Consider the following 18,009-nt stretch of genomic DNA (forward strand, 5'->3'; position numbering starts at 1 on the left):
TGATATTGAGTTTTACTTGTGCGGCCCAGGCAATGGAGATAATTAAAAGTGCTGCAAGTCTTAGTATGCACATATTACTGCTAACGTTGTGAACCGGGGTGCTCCCTGCAACAGTGCGTTATTGAATTGGGGTAATCTCTAGAGTTGGTTTCGTGCTGACAACATTTGGCACTGCATGAAGATGCTGGGACGAAAAGTATTATTTTTCTCACAGGTACATATTGTTTATGGTGTTTAACACAGTGGGGCTTAGTACTGCGAGTAATAATTCTAAATGTGATTTATGCCCAGATTTACATGATGATCATGCTGTGTTAATAATGTGTGTGTTGAATGCAAATTTTATTATGTAGACCTTGTGTGAAGTCTCTTTTGTGATGCTCAGTATAATTATTGTGTGGAAGTGCTGTGCCATTGGTTAACGCATTGCCCCTGTGATAAGGCTTACTGCTCTGTGCCAAGCTACCCAAGGGTGAGCGCGGGTTATGCAGTGAGTGTAAACACTTACCCCTGATGGGAGTGGTAGGTTCTGCCTGGCTATGGCCTTGCCTCAGCCAACCAGATCTTTCCGCCTCCAACACTCTGGGATCATAATTTAAAATCATAACTTATGGTAAAGTTAGATTTTAAATTGTAAATCTGAAAATGCCACTTTTAGAATGTTGGTGTTTTCTTACTTTAACCATCTGGTGCCTTCTGTCTGTCTCTGAATACATGTCTGGGTGGGTGACAACTGGGCTATTGTGCATTCCCTCCAGACAGCTACACACAAAGGGAAAGTAGGTGCGACTGATGGGCCATCAACAGCCTGATGGGCCATTGTGGGCACACACAAAGGTATACCCTTCTAGACCTGTGGATACTCTGCCAGGAAGAAGGACTGCTGTGCTGCTGAAAGGGATGTCACTTCCGACAAAGTATGCTGGACTCCTGCTCTGCTGTGCTGACCTGCTGCCTGCTCCCATCCTTGGTAGTGAGGAGTACTGTACCTGAATCTTTCCAACCCAGAACCAAAGTGTCTCCAAGGGTTTAATGGCCACCTGTTCTTCTGATATCTCAGAGACAAAAACAACTTTCAGCTCACATGCTACAGCTTCTGGACCCGTCTTAAACTTACTCCTGACCCCTAGAGGTGGCTCTCGACTGCTAGGCCCTTGAAAGTGGTTTTTAGCTCCTGAAATCAAGCTTTTAAGCTCCTTGTGACCGGGAATGGGCTTGCTCATACCAGGACAGCACTGTTCAACCGAAGAATCAGCACAAAGCCACAAGTTTGTTTCTTCACACACCAATCATCGTCGCTTGTGACCGCGCGGTTCCACTCTGCCCATCCATGATGCCCAGCTGACTCTTTGAGCCCACAAACCACTGCCACTAATGCTCATCTTGCTCCCAGCAAACTTCTACCACGCATATCGGACTGTTGGCTCAATATTTGAGAAGGTAAAACTTCAACAGGACGTGTCTGGGACTATATCCATCTCACGCTCTATCGCTGTTGGCCTGAACCTTTGGATTTAACATGGTCTAATCCGAACAGATAGCCCCTGTTGGCGCTTTGTGCATTTAGGCACTATATTGCATTTTAATCTTTAAATATTCATATCTTGACTTGCAATTATTCGATTTTTATCGCTTTGGTGTTATTTTGCTGACAAGATTAAGCTGTATTTTTCTAACCAGGTGTGGTGTCCTTTTGGTGGTATCTTTTTGTGTAGAGTTTTCATTGTTTTACTGATTGAAGTTTTGCACAAATACTTTCTTTACTCATTGCCTCTTTAGTTAAGTTTGCCTGATCAGTGCCAAGCTACCAATGGGTGAGCATGAATTAATTTATGGTGTGTTTCTGACTTACCCTGACTAGGATTATGGTTTCTGCTTGGATAAGGTGCATACCTCTGCCACCCATAAACCCACTTTCTAGCAATATCCTTCTGTCTTTCTTAAATTCATTATCAGGCAAGTTGGTAAGCTTGATTTTGGATAGAGTGCAGGAGGGACAGCTGGCAAACACTCACTCTTACACATGACAAGGAATTGCATGAATCACACTTAAGTCTTGAATACTTCAAAATACTGTAGCCACAAGTTTGGACCCTGCCAAACTATATAAAGCAAAAGTGATTGCAAATGATCTATGTTGAAGGTGTAGTGTCTCAATGTAAAATCTATCCCAAATATTGCGGACTTTCCCATATTAACAAGATTAATGGAAAGGAATACAGTGCACACTACTGTGTACTAGTGACTGTCACTTTACCCTGGCAGAGATGGATGGCCAATGCCTTATCCAATGGCAAGATAGGTGTGCTTAGATAATGATGGTCTGTGTTGCTACCTACTCAAGATTAATGGATCTCAGAACATTTGCGATACATGAAGGAGCCATATATAATCTCCAAAGCTAACTCTCTCTGTTTGGCAGAATATGGGACCATACCTTCAGTAAAATGCTACAACGAGGCCTCACCTTCCTATACTCAACTAACATTGAAATTGACTTACAGATACAGCCTCCAGAGAAGGAAATAATAAGCAAATACCTTAGGACATGCTTTAACTGACAGCGGCAATGAGGGGTAGTCTGCACATAGAGACTGCCTCATTGTATTGCACTGTAGTGCTCCCTCCGTGGGCTTCCCTCCCACCCCCCCCCCAAGGCAGGGATGGAAGGGGAAGCCCTTACCCTTCCACCCCTGACCCCACCCAGTGACGTCTGATGACGTCAGTGCGCAATCGGGCACTGACCTCATCAGAGGCCACTTCCCCATTGCAAAGCATTTCTCTTCCGATCATGTGATGGGGGCCTGAGAGGCTTCAAAGGGAAGGAAAGGAATTTCCTTCCCTTTGAAGTCTCTCAGAGCATTTCAGAAGCCGGATCGTGAAGCGCCCAGGCAAGGGCTGTTCCCCAGAGGGGCAATTTTTTTTCAAGGCCTTTTCTGCCCCCCCTATTGTTATTAGGCTGATCTGCCCATGGGGGGGGGGGGGGGGGGGGGGGGGGGGAAAGCTCTAGGTGCCAGGGATCATTTTTTTTGTTTTTTGTTTTTTAAAGTTGTAGCGCGACCCCTTAGCAGAAACCACTAGATACCGGGGAGTTTTTTTTTAAGGCGAATTCACGCAAGGGGAGCGACCCCTTAGGCAAGGGTCGCTCTCTGCGGGGGAAATTTATTTTAGGCCATTTCTGCCCCCCCGGGGGCAGATCAGCCTATTGGTATTAGGCTGACCTGCCCCCACGGGGGCAGAAACCTCTAGGCACCAGGGATCATTTTTTTTATTTATTATTTTATTTTTTCTATTTTTTTAGAGGTGGGGAGAGACCCCTTAGGCAAGGGTCGCTTCCCTGGGGGGCAAATCATATTTAGACCATTTCTGCTCCCCTTGGGGGCAGATCGGCCTATTTTTATTAGGCCGATCACCGGGGATTTTTTTTTTGCACCAATTTCAGGCAAGGGGAGTGACCCCTTAGGCAAGGGACGCTCCCCTGGGGGGGGGCATATTTATTTTAGGCCATTTTAGCTCCCCTTGGGGGCAGATCGGCATACTTCTATTTCTATCCCAGGCACCAGGGATTGGTGTGTGTGTATGTGTGTGTTTTCTTTAGGGAGGCAGCCGCTTGGCTAAGGGTGGCTCCCCAAGGGGGCACATTACTGTTGGCCATATCTGTCCCCCTTGGGGGCAGATTGGCCTATCTTTGGAAGGCCGGGCAGAAAGCCCAACAGAGACCAGGGAAGATTTTTTTTCCAAAATAAGAGGGTGGGCGTATGGCCATACCCGCACCCTAAATAAATGGGGCCAAAGTTGTTCTGGGCAGATGGGGCAATTACCCCTGATCCACACCATGGGGGGGCAGAAAGTCTATTAGATGCCAGGGAATAAAAGAAAAATAGTGTGGTGGTAGCTACCAACCAGCATGGGCCTGGTTATGCCCCCACGCCAACTGAAGGGGGGTAACAGTCTTTCAGCTGTCCCCCGCACACTAAAACATCTTATCCCATGGCAAGCAAGAGGACATTTGATTATTTTGGGTTTTGGTTTTACATTTGGGTCATGAGAGCTTGGCTAACTCTCAAAATCGTCCCACTAGGAATGGTGAAGTCTGCACTTTATGGACTTTGGGACGCTGCCATGTAGAAAAATCCACAAGACCTAGACACATCTGAAAACTAAACATCTGGGTGATTCCAGGGCGGTGTGTTTCACATGCACCCCGCACCATATTCCTACCCACAATGCCCTGCAAACCTCCAACTTTGCTGGAAATCACACATTTTTGTGATGGAAGCTTCTGGAATCTGCAGGAATCCACAAAATTCCTACCACCCAGCATTGTCTCATCTATACCGATATAACTTCTGCTGCACTTGTCAGCCTAAAAATGTTTTTTTTCAAACTGCCCTTGTGCACCCGCTTTGGTTCCCCCTCAGTTTCGACGTGTTTTTGGCTCTTCCCTGTCACAAGCACTTGGCCCACCTACACAAGTTAGGCATCATTTTTACCGGGAGACTGAGTGGAATATTGGGTGGTATGAAAACTGTCCCGGTGCGGTGATCCCACACAGAAATGTGGGAAAAATTAGATTTTTTAGCTAAATTTATGGTTTGCTGAGGATTCTGGGTAAGAAAACATTGGGGATCCACTCAAGTCATACCTCCCTGTACTCCTTCAGGTGTCTAGTTTTCAGAAATGTCTGGGTTTGAAAGGTTTCCCTAGATGGCTGCTGAGCCCAGGACCAAAAATGCAGGTGCCCCCCATACCCCCCCAGAAAAACAGGTAGTTTTGTATTTGATAATTTTGATGTGTCCAGATAGTGTTTTGGGGCATTTCCTTTCGCGGGCAGTAGGCCTACCCACAAAAGTGAGATACCATTTTTATTGGGAGACTTGGGGGAACACTGGGTGGAAGGAAATTTCTGTCTCCTCTCAGATTCCAGAACTTTCTGTCACCGAAATGAGAGGAAAACGTGTTTTTTTGGCCAAATGTTGAGGTTTGCAAAGGATTCTGGGTAACAGAACCTGGTCAGAGCCCCACAAGTCACCCCATTGTGGATTCCCGTAGGTTTCTAGTTTTCAAAAATGCGAAGGTTTGCTATGTTTCCCTAGGTGCCGGCTGAGCTAGAGGCCAAAATCCACAGCTAGGCACTTTGGAAAAAACAGCTCTGGTTTCTTTGGGAAAATGTGATGTGTCCACGTTGTGTTTTGGGGCATTTCCTGCCGTTGAAATTTGTGGTTCCTCTCAGATTCCAGAACTTTCTGTCACCGAAATGAGAGGAAAAAGTGTTTTTTGGCCAAATTTTGAGGTTTGCACAGCATTCTGGATAACAGAACCTGGTCAGAGCCCCACAAGTCACCCCATCTTAGATTCCCCTAGGTGTCTAGTTTTCACAAATGTGCAGGTTTGCTAGGTTTCCCTAGGTTCCGGCTGAGCTAGAGGCCAAAATCCACAGCTAGGCATTTTGCAAAAAACAGCACTGTTTTCTTTAGGAAAATATGATGTGTCCACGCTGTGTTTTGGGGCATTTCTTGTTGCGGGCGCTAGGCCTACCCACACATGTGAGGTACCATTTCTATCGGGAGACTTGGGGGAACGCTGGGTGGGAGGAAATTTGTGGCTCCTCTCAGATTCCAGAACTTTCTGTCACCGAAATGAGAGGAAAAAGTGTTTTTTGGCAAAATGTTGAGGTTTGCACAGTAGTCTGGGTAACAGAACCTGGTCAGAGCCCCACATGTCACCCCTTCTTGGATTCCCCTAGGTGTCTTGTTTTCACAAATGTGCAGGTTTGGTAGGTTTCCTTAGGTGCAGGCTGAGCTAGAGGCTAAAATCTACAGCTAGACACTTTGCAAAAGACATGTCAGATTTCAATGTAAAAATGTGATGTGTCCATGTTGTGTTTCCTGTCGTGAGCATTAGACCTACCCACGCAAGTGAGGTACCATTTTTATTGGGAGACTTAGGGGAACACGGAATAGCAAAACAAGTGTTATTGCCCTTTGTCTTTCTCTATATTTTTTCCTTCCAGTGTAAGACAGTGTGTAAAAAAGACTTCTATTTGAGAAATGCCCTGTAATTCACATGCTAGAATGAGCACCCCGGAATTCGGAGATGTGCAAATAACCACTGCTTCTCAACACTTTATCTTGTTCCCATTTTTTAAATACAACGGTTTTCTTGATACCTATTTCTCACTTTTTATATTTCACCAAATTAATTGCTGTATGCCCAGTATACAATGAAAACCCGTTGCAAGGTGCATCTCCTTTATTGGCTCTGGGTACCTAGAGTTATTGATGAACCTACAAGCCCTATATAACCCCGCAACCAGAAGAGTCTAGCCGACGTAACGGTATATTGCTTTTGAAAATATGACATCGCAGGAAAAAGTTACAGAGTAAAACGTGGAGAAAAATGGCTGTTCTTTTATCTCAATTTTAATGTTTTTTACATTTCAGCTGTTATTTTCTGTAGGAAACACTTGTAAGATCTACACAAATTACCCCTTGTTGAATTCAGAATTTTGTCTACATTTCAGAAATGTTTAGCTTTCTGGGATCCAGCATTGGATTCACACCCATTTCTATCACTAACTGGAAGGAGGCTGAAAGCACAAAAAATAGTAAAAATGGGGTATGTCCCAGTAAAACGCCAACATTGCATTGAAAAATGTGGTTTTCTGATTCAAGTCTGCCTGTTCCTGAAAGCTGAAAAGATGGTGATCTTAGCACTGCAAACCCTCTGTTGATGCAATTTTCAGGGAAAAACCACAAGCCTTCTTCTGCAGCCCTTTTTTCACATTTTTTTGAAACACCCACAAACTCTGGGTACCTCTAGAATCCCTTGGATGTTGGAAAAAAGGACACAAATTTGGAGTGGATAGCTTATGTGGACAAAAGGTTATAAGGGCCTAAGCATGAACTGCCCCAAAAGGCCAAAAAAGGCTCGGCACAGGAGGGGAAAAGGCCTGGCAACAAAGGGGTTAAGTATACATGGAGCACTTGGTTATTATATACATTTCTCCCCTCACTCTTCCTTCCTTCCTCGCATTTCCCCTTTCCACTGGAGCTCTTTATTAATTAAGTTTATTTCTACTGAGCATACAAAAGTAGATATCCGCCCACTTATATCTCTCATACCTTATTTGTTAGATTTTGATTCTCATAATCTCAAGTGCAGCCTCTTCTTTTCATCTCCTCTGCTCCACTAATTTTTCATCATCTTTAATTTTCATGTACCTTACATTGATATTATTGCCACTGACATTATTATTATATATAGTTACACCTGTGAATTTTAGGGTAATCTTCCCCAAACATTTTGCCTACTTGCTTTCCAATTCTGCAGATTAGTTTTTTATTGGCCTTAGGACTCTGAGTACTTTACCATTAAACATGGTTTGATTGGTATATGCCTAAATGGTATAATTAATTTACTTATATGTTCCTAATAAAATGCCCTAGATGTGCACAGGGCCTGTAAATCAAATGCTTCTAGTGGGCCTGCAGCACTGATTGTGCCACCCATCTAAGTAGCCCTTTAAACATGTCTCAGGCCTGCCACTGCAGCGCCTGTGTTAGCAGTTTTTAACTACCATGTTAACCTGTCAAGTTAACTCTCTTGCTAGGCCCAAACCTTCCTTTCTTATACATGTAAGTCACCCCTAATGTAGGCCCTACACAGTCCAAGGGCAGAATGCTGTGTATTTAAAAAGTAGGACTTTTATGATTTACAGTCTAGTAGTGAGAACTCTTAAAGTTGTTTTTCACTACTGCAAGGTCTATTCCTCTCGTAGGATAACATTGGAATTGCCTTATTACATTCTATAAGTGGTAAGAGATGGTACTTCCCGGTTTGGTATTTCTGGAATCACAATTGCAGCCTGAATGCCATGTCACACAGCCATGACGATTTGGCATTTTAAATCCCTTGCCAAGCCTTAAACTTCCCTTTTATTAAATATAAGTAGGGCCTAGGTAGAGCTTAGGGCATAGAGTTTAAGTTTTAAATGTCCTGCCTTTCAGTTTTAAATGTCCTGGTAGTGAAAAACTCCCAAATTAATTTTTCACTACTGTGAGGTCTACCCCTCTCATAGGATGACATTTGGAATTCCTTATTACATTCAATTAACTCTAATTCCTGATTGAATTGAGCTTGATCTGTCATGTTTAGTACCTATGGAATTGTAATTATAAATCCTATTTAATGGTAAATTTGAATTTAATTATTACAATTTTGAAAATGCCACTTTTAGAAAGTTGGTAATTTCCTTCTGTTGGCCCTGTGTGCCTGCAGCCTATCTCTGATCAAATGTCTGGGATGGGTGACAGCTGGGCTTTGTGTATTCCCTCTAGCCAGCCACACACAATGGGAGCTTCGGTGTGACTCGATGGGCCCTGATGGGCAATCTGATAGCATGGGAGTGTGGAGGAGCCGGCCACAGCCTCACACTTACACCTGAATAGGCTGTTTCCTTTCCCCACACAAAGGGCTGCATACCCCCTGTGGTGATTCTGGAGTCAGGGCAGTAAGGGATGACCTCAGTGTACTTCAAAAATGTCTGTGAAGTCTCCCACACTTCAAAGGCCTCACTATGTATCAGAATTGGACCTTAGACTCTACTACTTCAGTACACATCCAGACCTGTTGATAACCTGGCAGGAAGGACATCTGTGCTGCTACAAGGACTGCCACTCTGCTGGATTGCTGCTCTGGAAGACCTGCTTATTGACACAGCTAACCTGCTGCCTGCTAACCTCCTTGTTGGGTGAGAAGGACTGGACCTGCAATTCTCCATTCCAAAACCCACAGGGACAGATTAACAATGCCCTAGCGCCTCCTTGCGCCACATTAGCGTCATTTTTTTTACACAAATGTGGCTCAAGGAGATAGTTTTTGCTGCGCCATATTTACAAAGTGGCGCAATGCATGCATTGCTCAACTATGCAACCCCTTGGACCACATTATCCCTGTGTCAGGCATAATGTGTGCAAGAAGAGCGTTCTGGCATTAGGAGGCCGGCAAAAATAGCGCAGTGAAATCAACAAGATTTCAGTGAGCCATTCTTGGCATCATTTGTAATGCCTGCTCAGATCAGGCATTAGAATGACGCACCCACTGAAATCAATGGGCCTCTTTGCACTTTGCAATACTAGGGTCAAAAGTTTTGACACTAGTGTAGCAAAGCGCCACAATAGCATTACGAATTTGACGCTATTGTTCTAACAACCACCATGGTGCACCATATTGTAAATATGGCGCACACATGGTGTCGTTAGGTGGGGTAAGGGCGACACAAGAAAAGTAGTGCATCAGTACTGATGCACCACTTTCTTGTAAATCTGGCCCAGAATGTGTCCAAGAGACAGCCGACTGGTCTCCTGCTCTGAAGTCTCAGGGACATAAAAGATTACCAACCAACCCAACACTGCAACTAGACTAGCTGTAAGGTTGACCTGCCAAGTGGTGCCACCTTAGTCCTGGGCCCTTGGAGGTAGATCTTCAAGTGTTGCCCCAGTAGGACCACCACATCTCCGCTGTGCATTCACAGAACCTGCTCATCTTTGTCATTGTGTGAATAAAACCAGTGCATCGCATTCAGAACCAGCACTGCACTGTTTCCCTTAGCGCAAGGTCCCTGCCTCTCCACCAATGACAGCCTCAATGACGAGTACTCTGTACAGCACTCCCTTCCTTGGACTTGCAACTGGATGAAAGTGGGGTGGTTTGGTCCCTTATTTATACACATTACCTACCCAGGAGGTGTGGCTCCACTGTCTCAACCATTCAGAACCAGTTTTTTGTGGTTCTGTTTTACATGCGTCCTTCTCAGGCTGGTCTCTAAACACATTCTTTGTGATAATGAGTCTCATAGCAGGTGGCACTGGAACTGTCATCAAACTCAAACATCCACAACCTGGGCACAGTGAAGTGTGAGGTTTCTGTACCTGAATGTCATCAGCCTTTTGAATCTGTAATCACTGATGTACATAAGGGCAGGCCTTACCTTGAGAGTTCCTCACTTTGCACAACATGAGCTGCGGTTCCACCCCCACTCCTACCTTCAGCCAAATTGAAAGAACTAATCAGCCGAGCTTTGCTAACAGAAGTCTTTACTTCCGTAGCTGGATCTGCAACCACCAGCCACAGGAATACAGGTAATACACGCCCACTATAAAAAAAAAAAAGTAGGGGAAAGGAGTAATACACAAGGATACAGCTTAAATAATTTGACTACAATAGCTTGTTTCTTGCCCGGGGGTTCTTAACTGGTCTTCTGTGTATTGCTTTTGCTCCATGACAATTGGATCTTAACATAAGTCCCTAAATGGATTCCAATAAAGATTTGACTACTCCTGATCATTATATGCTACCTTAGCTGAATCAGGATACGAGGCATGAATTGCGACATAGTTGGTCTATTTTCATTGATTTTTCAAACTCCCTTGAAATTGGTCTCCTTCCCTAATTCTTTGACGTTTCATGGTTTGCCAGTACATGATGTGAGGACCCCGAGGTTAATTATGAACCTTGCCAATTTTGAGCAAGAGTCTATTCAATTTTCTTTTTAAATGTTATATTTTAAATAAATATGTTGTATCCACCTTTTATTTATAATGTTACTTGAAGTGACCCTTATCCTGCAGATAGTATTATTGAGAGGATAGATTGTTCGTAAGGATGTTATGAGCATGCAGCTATGATTATGATATATTTTCTTTCACCTTGTGGAGCACATATAAAGAAGTGGTACACACACACTGGCCTTTTTTTTTTTTTTGGTAGAATGGGCCCCACTATTCCAGTATGATACAGCAATATAATTTTTAAGAACTATGGATTCATGTGTGTGTGTTGTTTACTCTACAGCCTCTTCGCAGTCTTGAATGACATGAACGTCTGAAGAATTGCCTGTTTGTCAAGTGCCACCTTTCCTTTATTTCTACCCATTTGACAGAGGCGTAGCTTCTGGGTTTTTTTTAGGGTGTGACACCCCCCCCCCCCCAAATAAATACATTCTTAGCTTGATGGTTGGGTCTGAAGGTTATGTCTGTGTCAGTTTTTCTTGTCATTCTGATTTCACTAACAGGTTTTAACATGTTCATATTTTAATCATGAACCTGTATATACATATTCCAAGATTTACAAAGATTTTGCATTATTGATGCAGCCCAGAAGTGAAAACCTTTTTGGGATTTACAAAGCCATGCAAATGTCAATTTGCGTGGCTTTGAAAGAAATAATTATGCAGTGTGTTGTGATGCCTTGGTCTACTTTGCATCAAATAGATATTCCATGGGTGGTGTTTGGGCTTTCCCATTCATCCACCCATAGATTTTGATGTAAACCCATATTTACACATGCCCAAAGTTTCAAAGATTTTGCAACTCTTTTTTGATGTAGCCCTGATGCAAAAACCCTTTTTGGTATTTACAGTGCCACACAAATGTTGATTTATGTGGCTTTGTAAGAAAAAGTAACAGAACACAATACATTGCACTGCCTTGTGTTACTTTGCGTCAGGTAGGTATCCAATGGATGGTGCATGGATGGTCTGTGCATCCTCCCATGGAATTTGATGCAAACCCATATTTACAAAGAGCAGTAGTCTTGGCTTTGTGCCAAAATAGTGCACTTGCCTGAGGTTAGTGTTACAAGGTGAAATATCTTTTGATCTCCTAGTTACTTTTTATTGGCATGTGTGCTGTATCCTACAGCACACATGACAACAGGAAAAATCCTCCAAGGATAGTTTTGATGTAGTAAGTTACTATGTACTGCACAAAACCTATGTTAACCGTAACGCAGGCATTCTTGCACTTTGATGTGTGCACTTGTGCTAAGCAGCTCAAAATGCGCCAGCACATGAAGAGAGCAGGAGTGTATCATTTATTTGAAGATCTGATGCAGGTCTACTCTCTTTCTGTAATGCAACACACTGCACCAACTTTGCTTACTGCGCATTCCACTTTTTTATAAATGTGTCTCTTAGTGACCAGTGTACCACGAATGTTGTGAATCTGCACGCATAGAAATACTGCTGGAATGTATGCAAATTTCCTAATTTTTTAGCATTCAATCAAGTCTCATTATTAGAGAAATACTACTGGCAATCAAACACCCAAAAGGTGATGGGACAAATGTTTGCAAATAGTCTAACCACTGGCAATTCCTCAAGGTAGCTTCCAAAACCATTATTTTCACCCACTGTGCCACTATAGACAGAGGGCCTGATTTAAGATTTATCAGACAGGGCCAAGACAGACAAGATGACAGAGGACTTTACTGTCTTTACTCCACCTGCCAAATTTAGAGATGTCTGCTAGTCCAACGTCACTGAGGTTCCTGTCAGTGTAGGAAAAGTTTAATTGGCAACTGGTCACCAGATTGTTCCAAAGTTTTTAATATTTTTCAAAAACAACCTCCCAGCGTGGGAGTTTGCTTTAAATTAAAAAAAGATAAAAACTATTGACATCTCACACCAGTTTTCTCCCATGGTGTGGGGCCATTTTTCTTTTCTTTTTACTGTCCTTCACTGCCAGGATACACTTGTTTGTGACAGACACAAAACAAGTTGTCTATTCTTAATAGAATGATCAATGGCTTACCTCTAATGGCCAGTGTTTAATTTGTGCTTGAGCACCGGCACTTATTTGTGAGGGCCGGGGCTTATTCTTATGCCTCAAGCATTTGCTGCGAGCAAAAGACACATATGGGAAAGACGGAAGAAGGAAAAATTAAAAAGCGTCATAAAGGGAGAAAATAGAAAGTTGCAGGATGAGGTAAAGGGGCAGCGGTGGCCGTAAATGGATTGAAGAGGCCCGAGATGGCTTCAGGATTACGCAGCCTCAGTATTCAGTGCTGGCAGATTTAATTACAGCAGCCTCGAGTTTAAGAGAAGGGCTTTGAGCACCGGCACCTCTTTATTTACAAATTAAGCATTGCTAATGGCACCTACTCCGTTGGGCCAATGAAGGAAGTTTTACACTTACAATGCTCCTTCAGCTTAAAACCTGTGGTCTGCTCTCCTCAAAATCAGGCTGGCAAAAGAAGGACTTATCTATTAAACACGAAACAGTCCCAGAGTCTAATAAATATAATTATAATAAAATCGGTACCAAACCTTGGTCATTCACCATATGGTCCACTTCTGTTTTAGCTGGGAAATTTCAATAAACACCCACCCCCACCCAAAATGTCACTGACTAAGTTAGGCCCCTGCCAATGATAAAGTATGCCATAATGAGAGAGAATTTCTGAAAATAAATGCGGGATCATACCATAAGGTGGAAACCCCATGGTACCTCATCGATCTTTTTGTGTTATGGCATGTGTTAACAACGACGTCATTTGCATGGAACACTATTTAAATATGGTGCAGAAGAACGAGTTACTTACCTTCGGTAACGACTTTTCTGGTGGATACATTAGCTACCTGTGGATTCCTCACCTCATGAATACTCCCATGGCGCCAGCATTCGACGGAAATCTTCTTACTAGTCTCTGCACGTCGACGAGGACGTCACTGTCTCGCACGCGACGCCGTCTGACGTCATACAGGCAATAAGAGGTCCTCGACGACGTGCAGACGTCAGTACCAATCATTTTTTACGTGCATGAGAACAACCAGGCAATGCAATGAAAGAGCAAGGCAACATCCATTATATTGTAAAATACACCACATTGTATGAATAACTGTAAATCTTTTTATGTACATATATATATATATATAAAACTCTCTCTTTTAAAATATATACACACACCAAGTATATACATAAAGATATATACACATATATATATACAAATATATTATATATATACATCTATTGCACCCTCAAGGACCAAGAGGAGCGCACTCAAGGATTACTTGGCAAGACCATAAAGGCAACGGGGAGGCGGGTGGGACCGTGAGGAATCCACAGGTAGCTAATGTATCCACCAGAAAAGTCGTTACCGAAGGTAAGTAACTCGTTCTTCTGATGGATACAACTACCTGTGGATTCCTCACCTCATGAATAGAGTCCCAAAGCAGTACCACGCCCGGCGGTGGGTGCCTAAATGGTCAAACCAAGAAATCCTGCAGCACTGACCGTGCAAAATGGCCGTCCCTTCTAACCTCAGAATCTAAACAGTAATGTTTTGCAAAAGTGTGAAGGGACGACCAAGTTGCGGCCTTGCAGATGTCGACCACAGGAACACCTCTGGCTAAGGCCGAAGTGGCCGACTTAGCTCTGGTGGAATGAGCTCTAATGCCCTCAGGAGGATCCTTCTTTGCCAAAGAGTAACATATTTTAATGCAAAGAACAACCCACCTGGATAGTGTTCTCTTGTGGACTGCCTTTCCTCTCCTCTTGCCCACGTATCCAATAAACAGCTGATCCTCCAGCCTGAAATCCCTTGTTCTATCGATAAAGAAGCTCAACGCTCTCTTTGGGTCCAGACGGTGCAGTCTTTCTTCCTCTTTGGAAGGATGAGGCGGAGGATAGAACGTGGACAAAGTAATTGCCTGGGCCAAATGGAAGGGTGAAACAACCTTCGGGAGGAAAGCAGCCTTGGTCCTCAACACCACCTTATCCCCATAAAAAGTTGTATAAGGGGGTTTTACTGATAAGGCCTGCAACTCACTCACTCTCCTTGCTGATGTTATAGCTATCAGGAAGACTGTTTTTAAAACCAAATACCTCAAGGGGCAAGAATGCATAGGTTCAAAAGGGGACCCCATAAGGAAAGTCAGGACTAAGGACAAATCCCATTGCGGCATAACGAATGGCTTTGGAGGATATTGATTTAGAAGACCTTTCAAGAATCTGATAACAATAGGGGATTTAAATAAAGATGGTTGGTCTGGAAGACATATGAAGGCTGACAAGGCCGATAAATAACCTTTAATGGTAGCCACTGCACAACCTTTTTGCGCCAGAGATAGAGCAAAAGACAAAATGTCCGATAGATGAGCATGTAAGGGATCAATCTGCCTCTCTCCACACCACGCAACAAATTTAGACCACCTATTAGCGTAGATAGATTTAGTGGAGTGTCGCCTGGCCGCTAATATAACATCCACTACCTCAGGCGGGAGAGAGAAGGAACTCAGGTTGCCCCGTTCAATCTCCAGGCATGTAGGTGCAGACTCTGGAGGTTGGGGTGTAGAACCTGCCCCTGCGACTGCGAGAGGAGGTCTGCCCTGAAAGGGAGACGGAGCGGCGGGCACGTTGAGAGTTGGAGAAGATCGGAGTACCACACCCTCCTTGGCCAATCCGGAGCTATTAAGATTACTAGAGCCCGGTCTTGGCGAATCTTCCTCAATACTCGAGGAATCAAGGGTATGGGAGGAAACGCGTAAAACAACTGGCCGCACCAGGTCATTTGAAACGCGTCCCCCAACGCTTCCTGCATCGGATACTGAAGGCTGCAGAACAACGGACAATGCGCGTTCTCTCGAGTGGCGAACAGATCTACCCGAGGAAACCCCCACTTCTGGAAGATTAAACGGACTTGATCTGGATGGAGACGCCACTCGTGGTCTGCCGAGAAGTGGCGACTGAGACTGTCCGCACGCACGTTCAAAACTCCGGCCAGATGGTTTGCTATCAAGCAAATCCGATGGTCCTTTGCCCAGGACCATAGTCGAAGAGCTTCTCTGCAGAGAAGGTACGACCCCACTCCTCCCTGCTTGTTTATGTACCACATCGTGGTAGTATTGTCCGTTAGGACCTGTACCGACTGACCACGAAGGGAAGGGAGGAAGGCCTTGAGAGCCAGACGTACAGCCCGTAACTCTAACAGATTGATGTGAAAAATCTGTTCCTCTGGAGACCAAAGACCTTTGATCTCCAGATCCCCCAGATGAGCTCCCCACCCTAGAGTGGAAGCATCCGTTATGACTGTTGTCACTGGTGGCGACTGCTGGAACGGCTTTCCTTGTGAAAGATTGTTGCTTGCAATCCACCACTTCAAATCCACAGCAGCATCTCTGGAGATCTTGACAGTACCCTCTAGATCCCCTCTGTGTTGAGACCACTGCCTTCGGAGGCACCACTGAAGAGCCCTCATGTGCCAGCGAGCATGCGTGACCAACAGAATGCAGGAGGCAAAAAGACCGAGCAGACGAAGGACCTTGAGGACTGGAACTACCGCTCCATTTCGAAACATTGGAACCAAATCCTGAATATCTTGAATCCGCTGAGGCGGAGGAAAGGCCCGACCCAATGTTGTATCCAGTACTGCCCCTATGAACAGGAGGCGCTGAGAGGGCTCTAGGTGAGATTTGGGCTCGTTCACCGAAAAGCCCAGGTCGAACAACAACTGGGTTGTTGACTGCAGATGACGCAACACAAGCTCCGGGGACTTGGCTTTGATTAACCAATCGTCCAAGTAAGGGAATACTGCTATCCCCTTCCTTCTGAGCTCTGCCGCAACCACCGACATCACCTTCGTGAAGACTCGAGGTGCTGAAGTAAGACCAAACGGAAGGACCGCAAACTGGTAGTGTTGCGATCCCACCACAAACCGGAGATACTTCCTGTGTGACTTGAGTATCGGGATATGAAAGTAAGCATCCTGCAAGTCGACAGACACCATCCAGTCTTCCATGTTCAACGCCAAAAGCACCTGTGCTAGGGTCAGCATCTTGAACTTTTCCTGCTTGAGGAACCAATTCAAGATCCTCAGGTCCAGAATTGGTCTCAAACGACCATCCTTCTTGGGAATCAGGAAATACCTTGAGTAAACTCCTTGACCCCTTTCCTGCTCCGGGACCAACTCCACCGCGCCCTTTAAAAGGAGGACTTCTACCTCCTGTTCTAGCAACAGGAGGTGTTCTTGTGAACAATACGAAGGGCGGGGCGGGATGAGGCGCGGAAACTCCCGAAAGGGAAGGGTGTAGCCTTTTCCCACAACACTGAGAACCCAAGTGTCCGACGTAACAGTCTCCCATTTGGTGAGAAAATGCTGTAATCTTCCCCCTACAGGAGAGGAGTGAGTGGGAAATGGTGGAAGCCTAAGGCTGCTTCCCCTGCTGCACCCCGCCAGAGGATGAGGAAGAGGCAGAGTGCTGCTGAGAAGCTCCCCTGGTGCGGACCCTACCCCTCCCCCTAAAAGATCTATAGGGATGGGAAGAGGCAGGTTGCTGATATCTTCCCCGAAAGGAAGAGGAGGAAGAGCCACGCCCAAATCCACGAAACCTCCTGAAGAATCTGGAAGAGGCCGTGGAAGAAGGAGCTTGGAGTCCCAGCGACTTAGCCGTGGCCCTGCTCTCCTTAAACCGTTCCAAGGCCGAATCAGCCTTAGCCCCAAACAGTTTGTCCCCATCAAACGGGAGATCCAACAATGTGGACTGTACATCTGTCGAAAAGCCCGAGTTACGGAGCCAGGCCTGTCTCCTTTCCACCACAGTTGTGCCCATTGCTCTGGCTACCGAGTCGGTGGTATCCAGTCCCGTCTGGATAATTTGGGTCGCAGCAGCCTGGGCATCAGAGACAAGATCCAAAAGACCCTGGGGAAGCTCTGTAAACGAAGAGGAGATGTCATCCATCAGAGCATGAATATACCTCCCCAGGATACAGGTTGCATTGGTGGCTTTTAATGCCAGACTGCAGGACGAAAAAATCTTCTTCGACTGCGCCTCCAGCTTTTTTGAGTCTCTGTCCCCAGGCACCGTCGGAAAAGAACCAGGCGCTGACTTGGACGAACAGGAGGCCTGCACAACCAAGCTCTCCGGCGTAGGGTGCCTAGATAGGAAACCAGGATCAGTTGGAGCCGTCCGATACCTCCTGGCCACGGCTCTGTGAACTGCTGGGGAAGATGCCGGCTTCTTCCACACCTCTAAAACCGGATCCAGCAGAGCGTCATTAAAAGGTAATAGAGGCTCCGCCGCGGCTGAGGCCGGATGCAACACCTCTGTCAAAAGGTTTTGTTTCGCCTCCACCACCGGCAAAGGCAGGTCCAAAAAACTAGCTGCCTTCCGTACCACTGTATGAAAGGAAGCAGCTTCCTCGGTATATTCCCCCGGGGACGAAAGGTCCC

Source organism: Pleurodeles waltl, chromosome 6, assembly GCF_031143425.1.
Source record: "Pleurodeles waltl isolate 20211129_DDA chromosome 6, aPleWal1.hap1.20221129, whole genome shotgun sequence".
Classification (NCBI taxonomy): Eukaryota; Metazoa; Chordata; class Amphibia; order Caudata; family Salamandridae; genus Pleurodeles; species Pleurodeles waltl.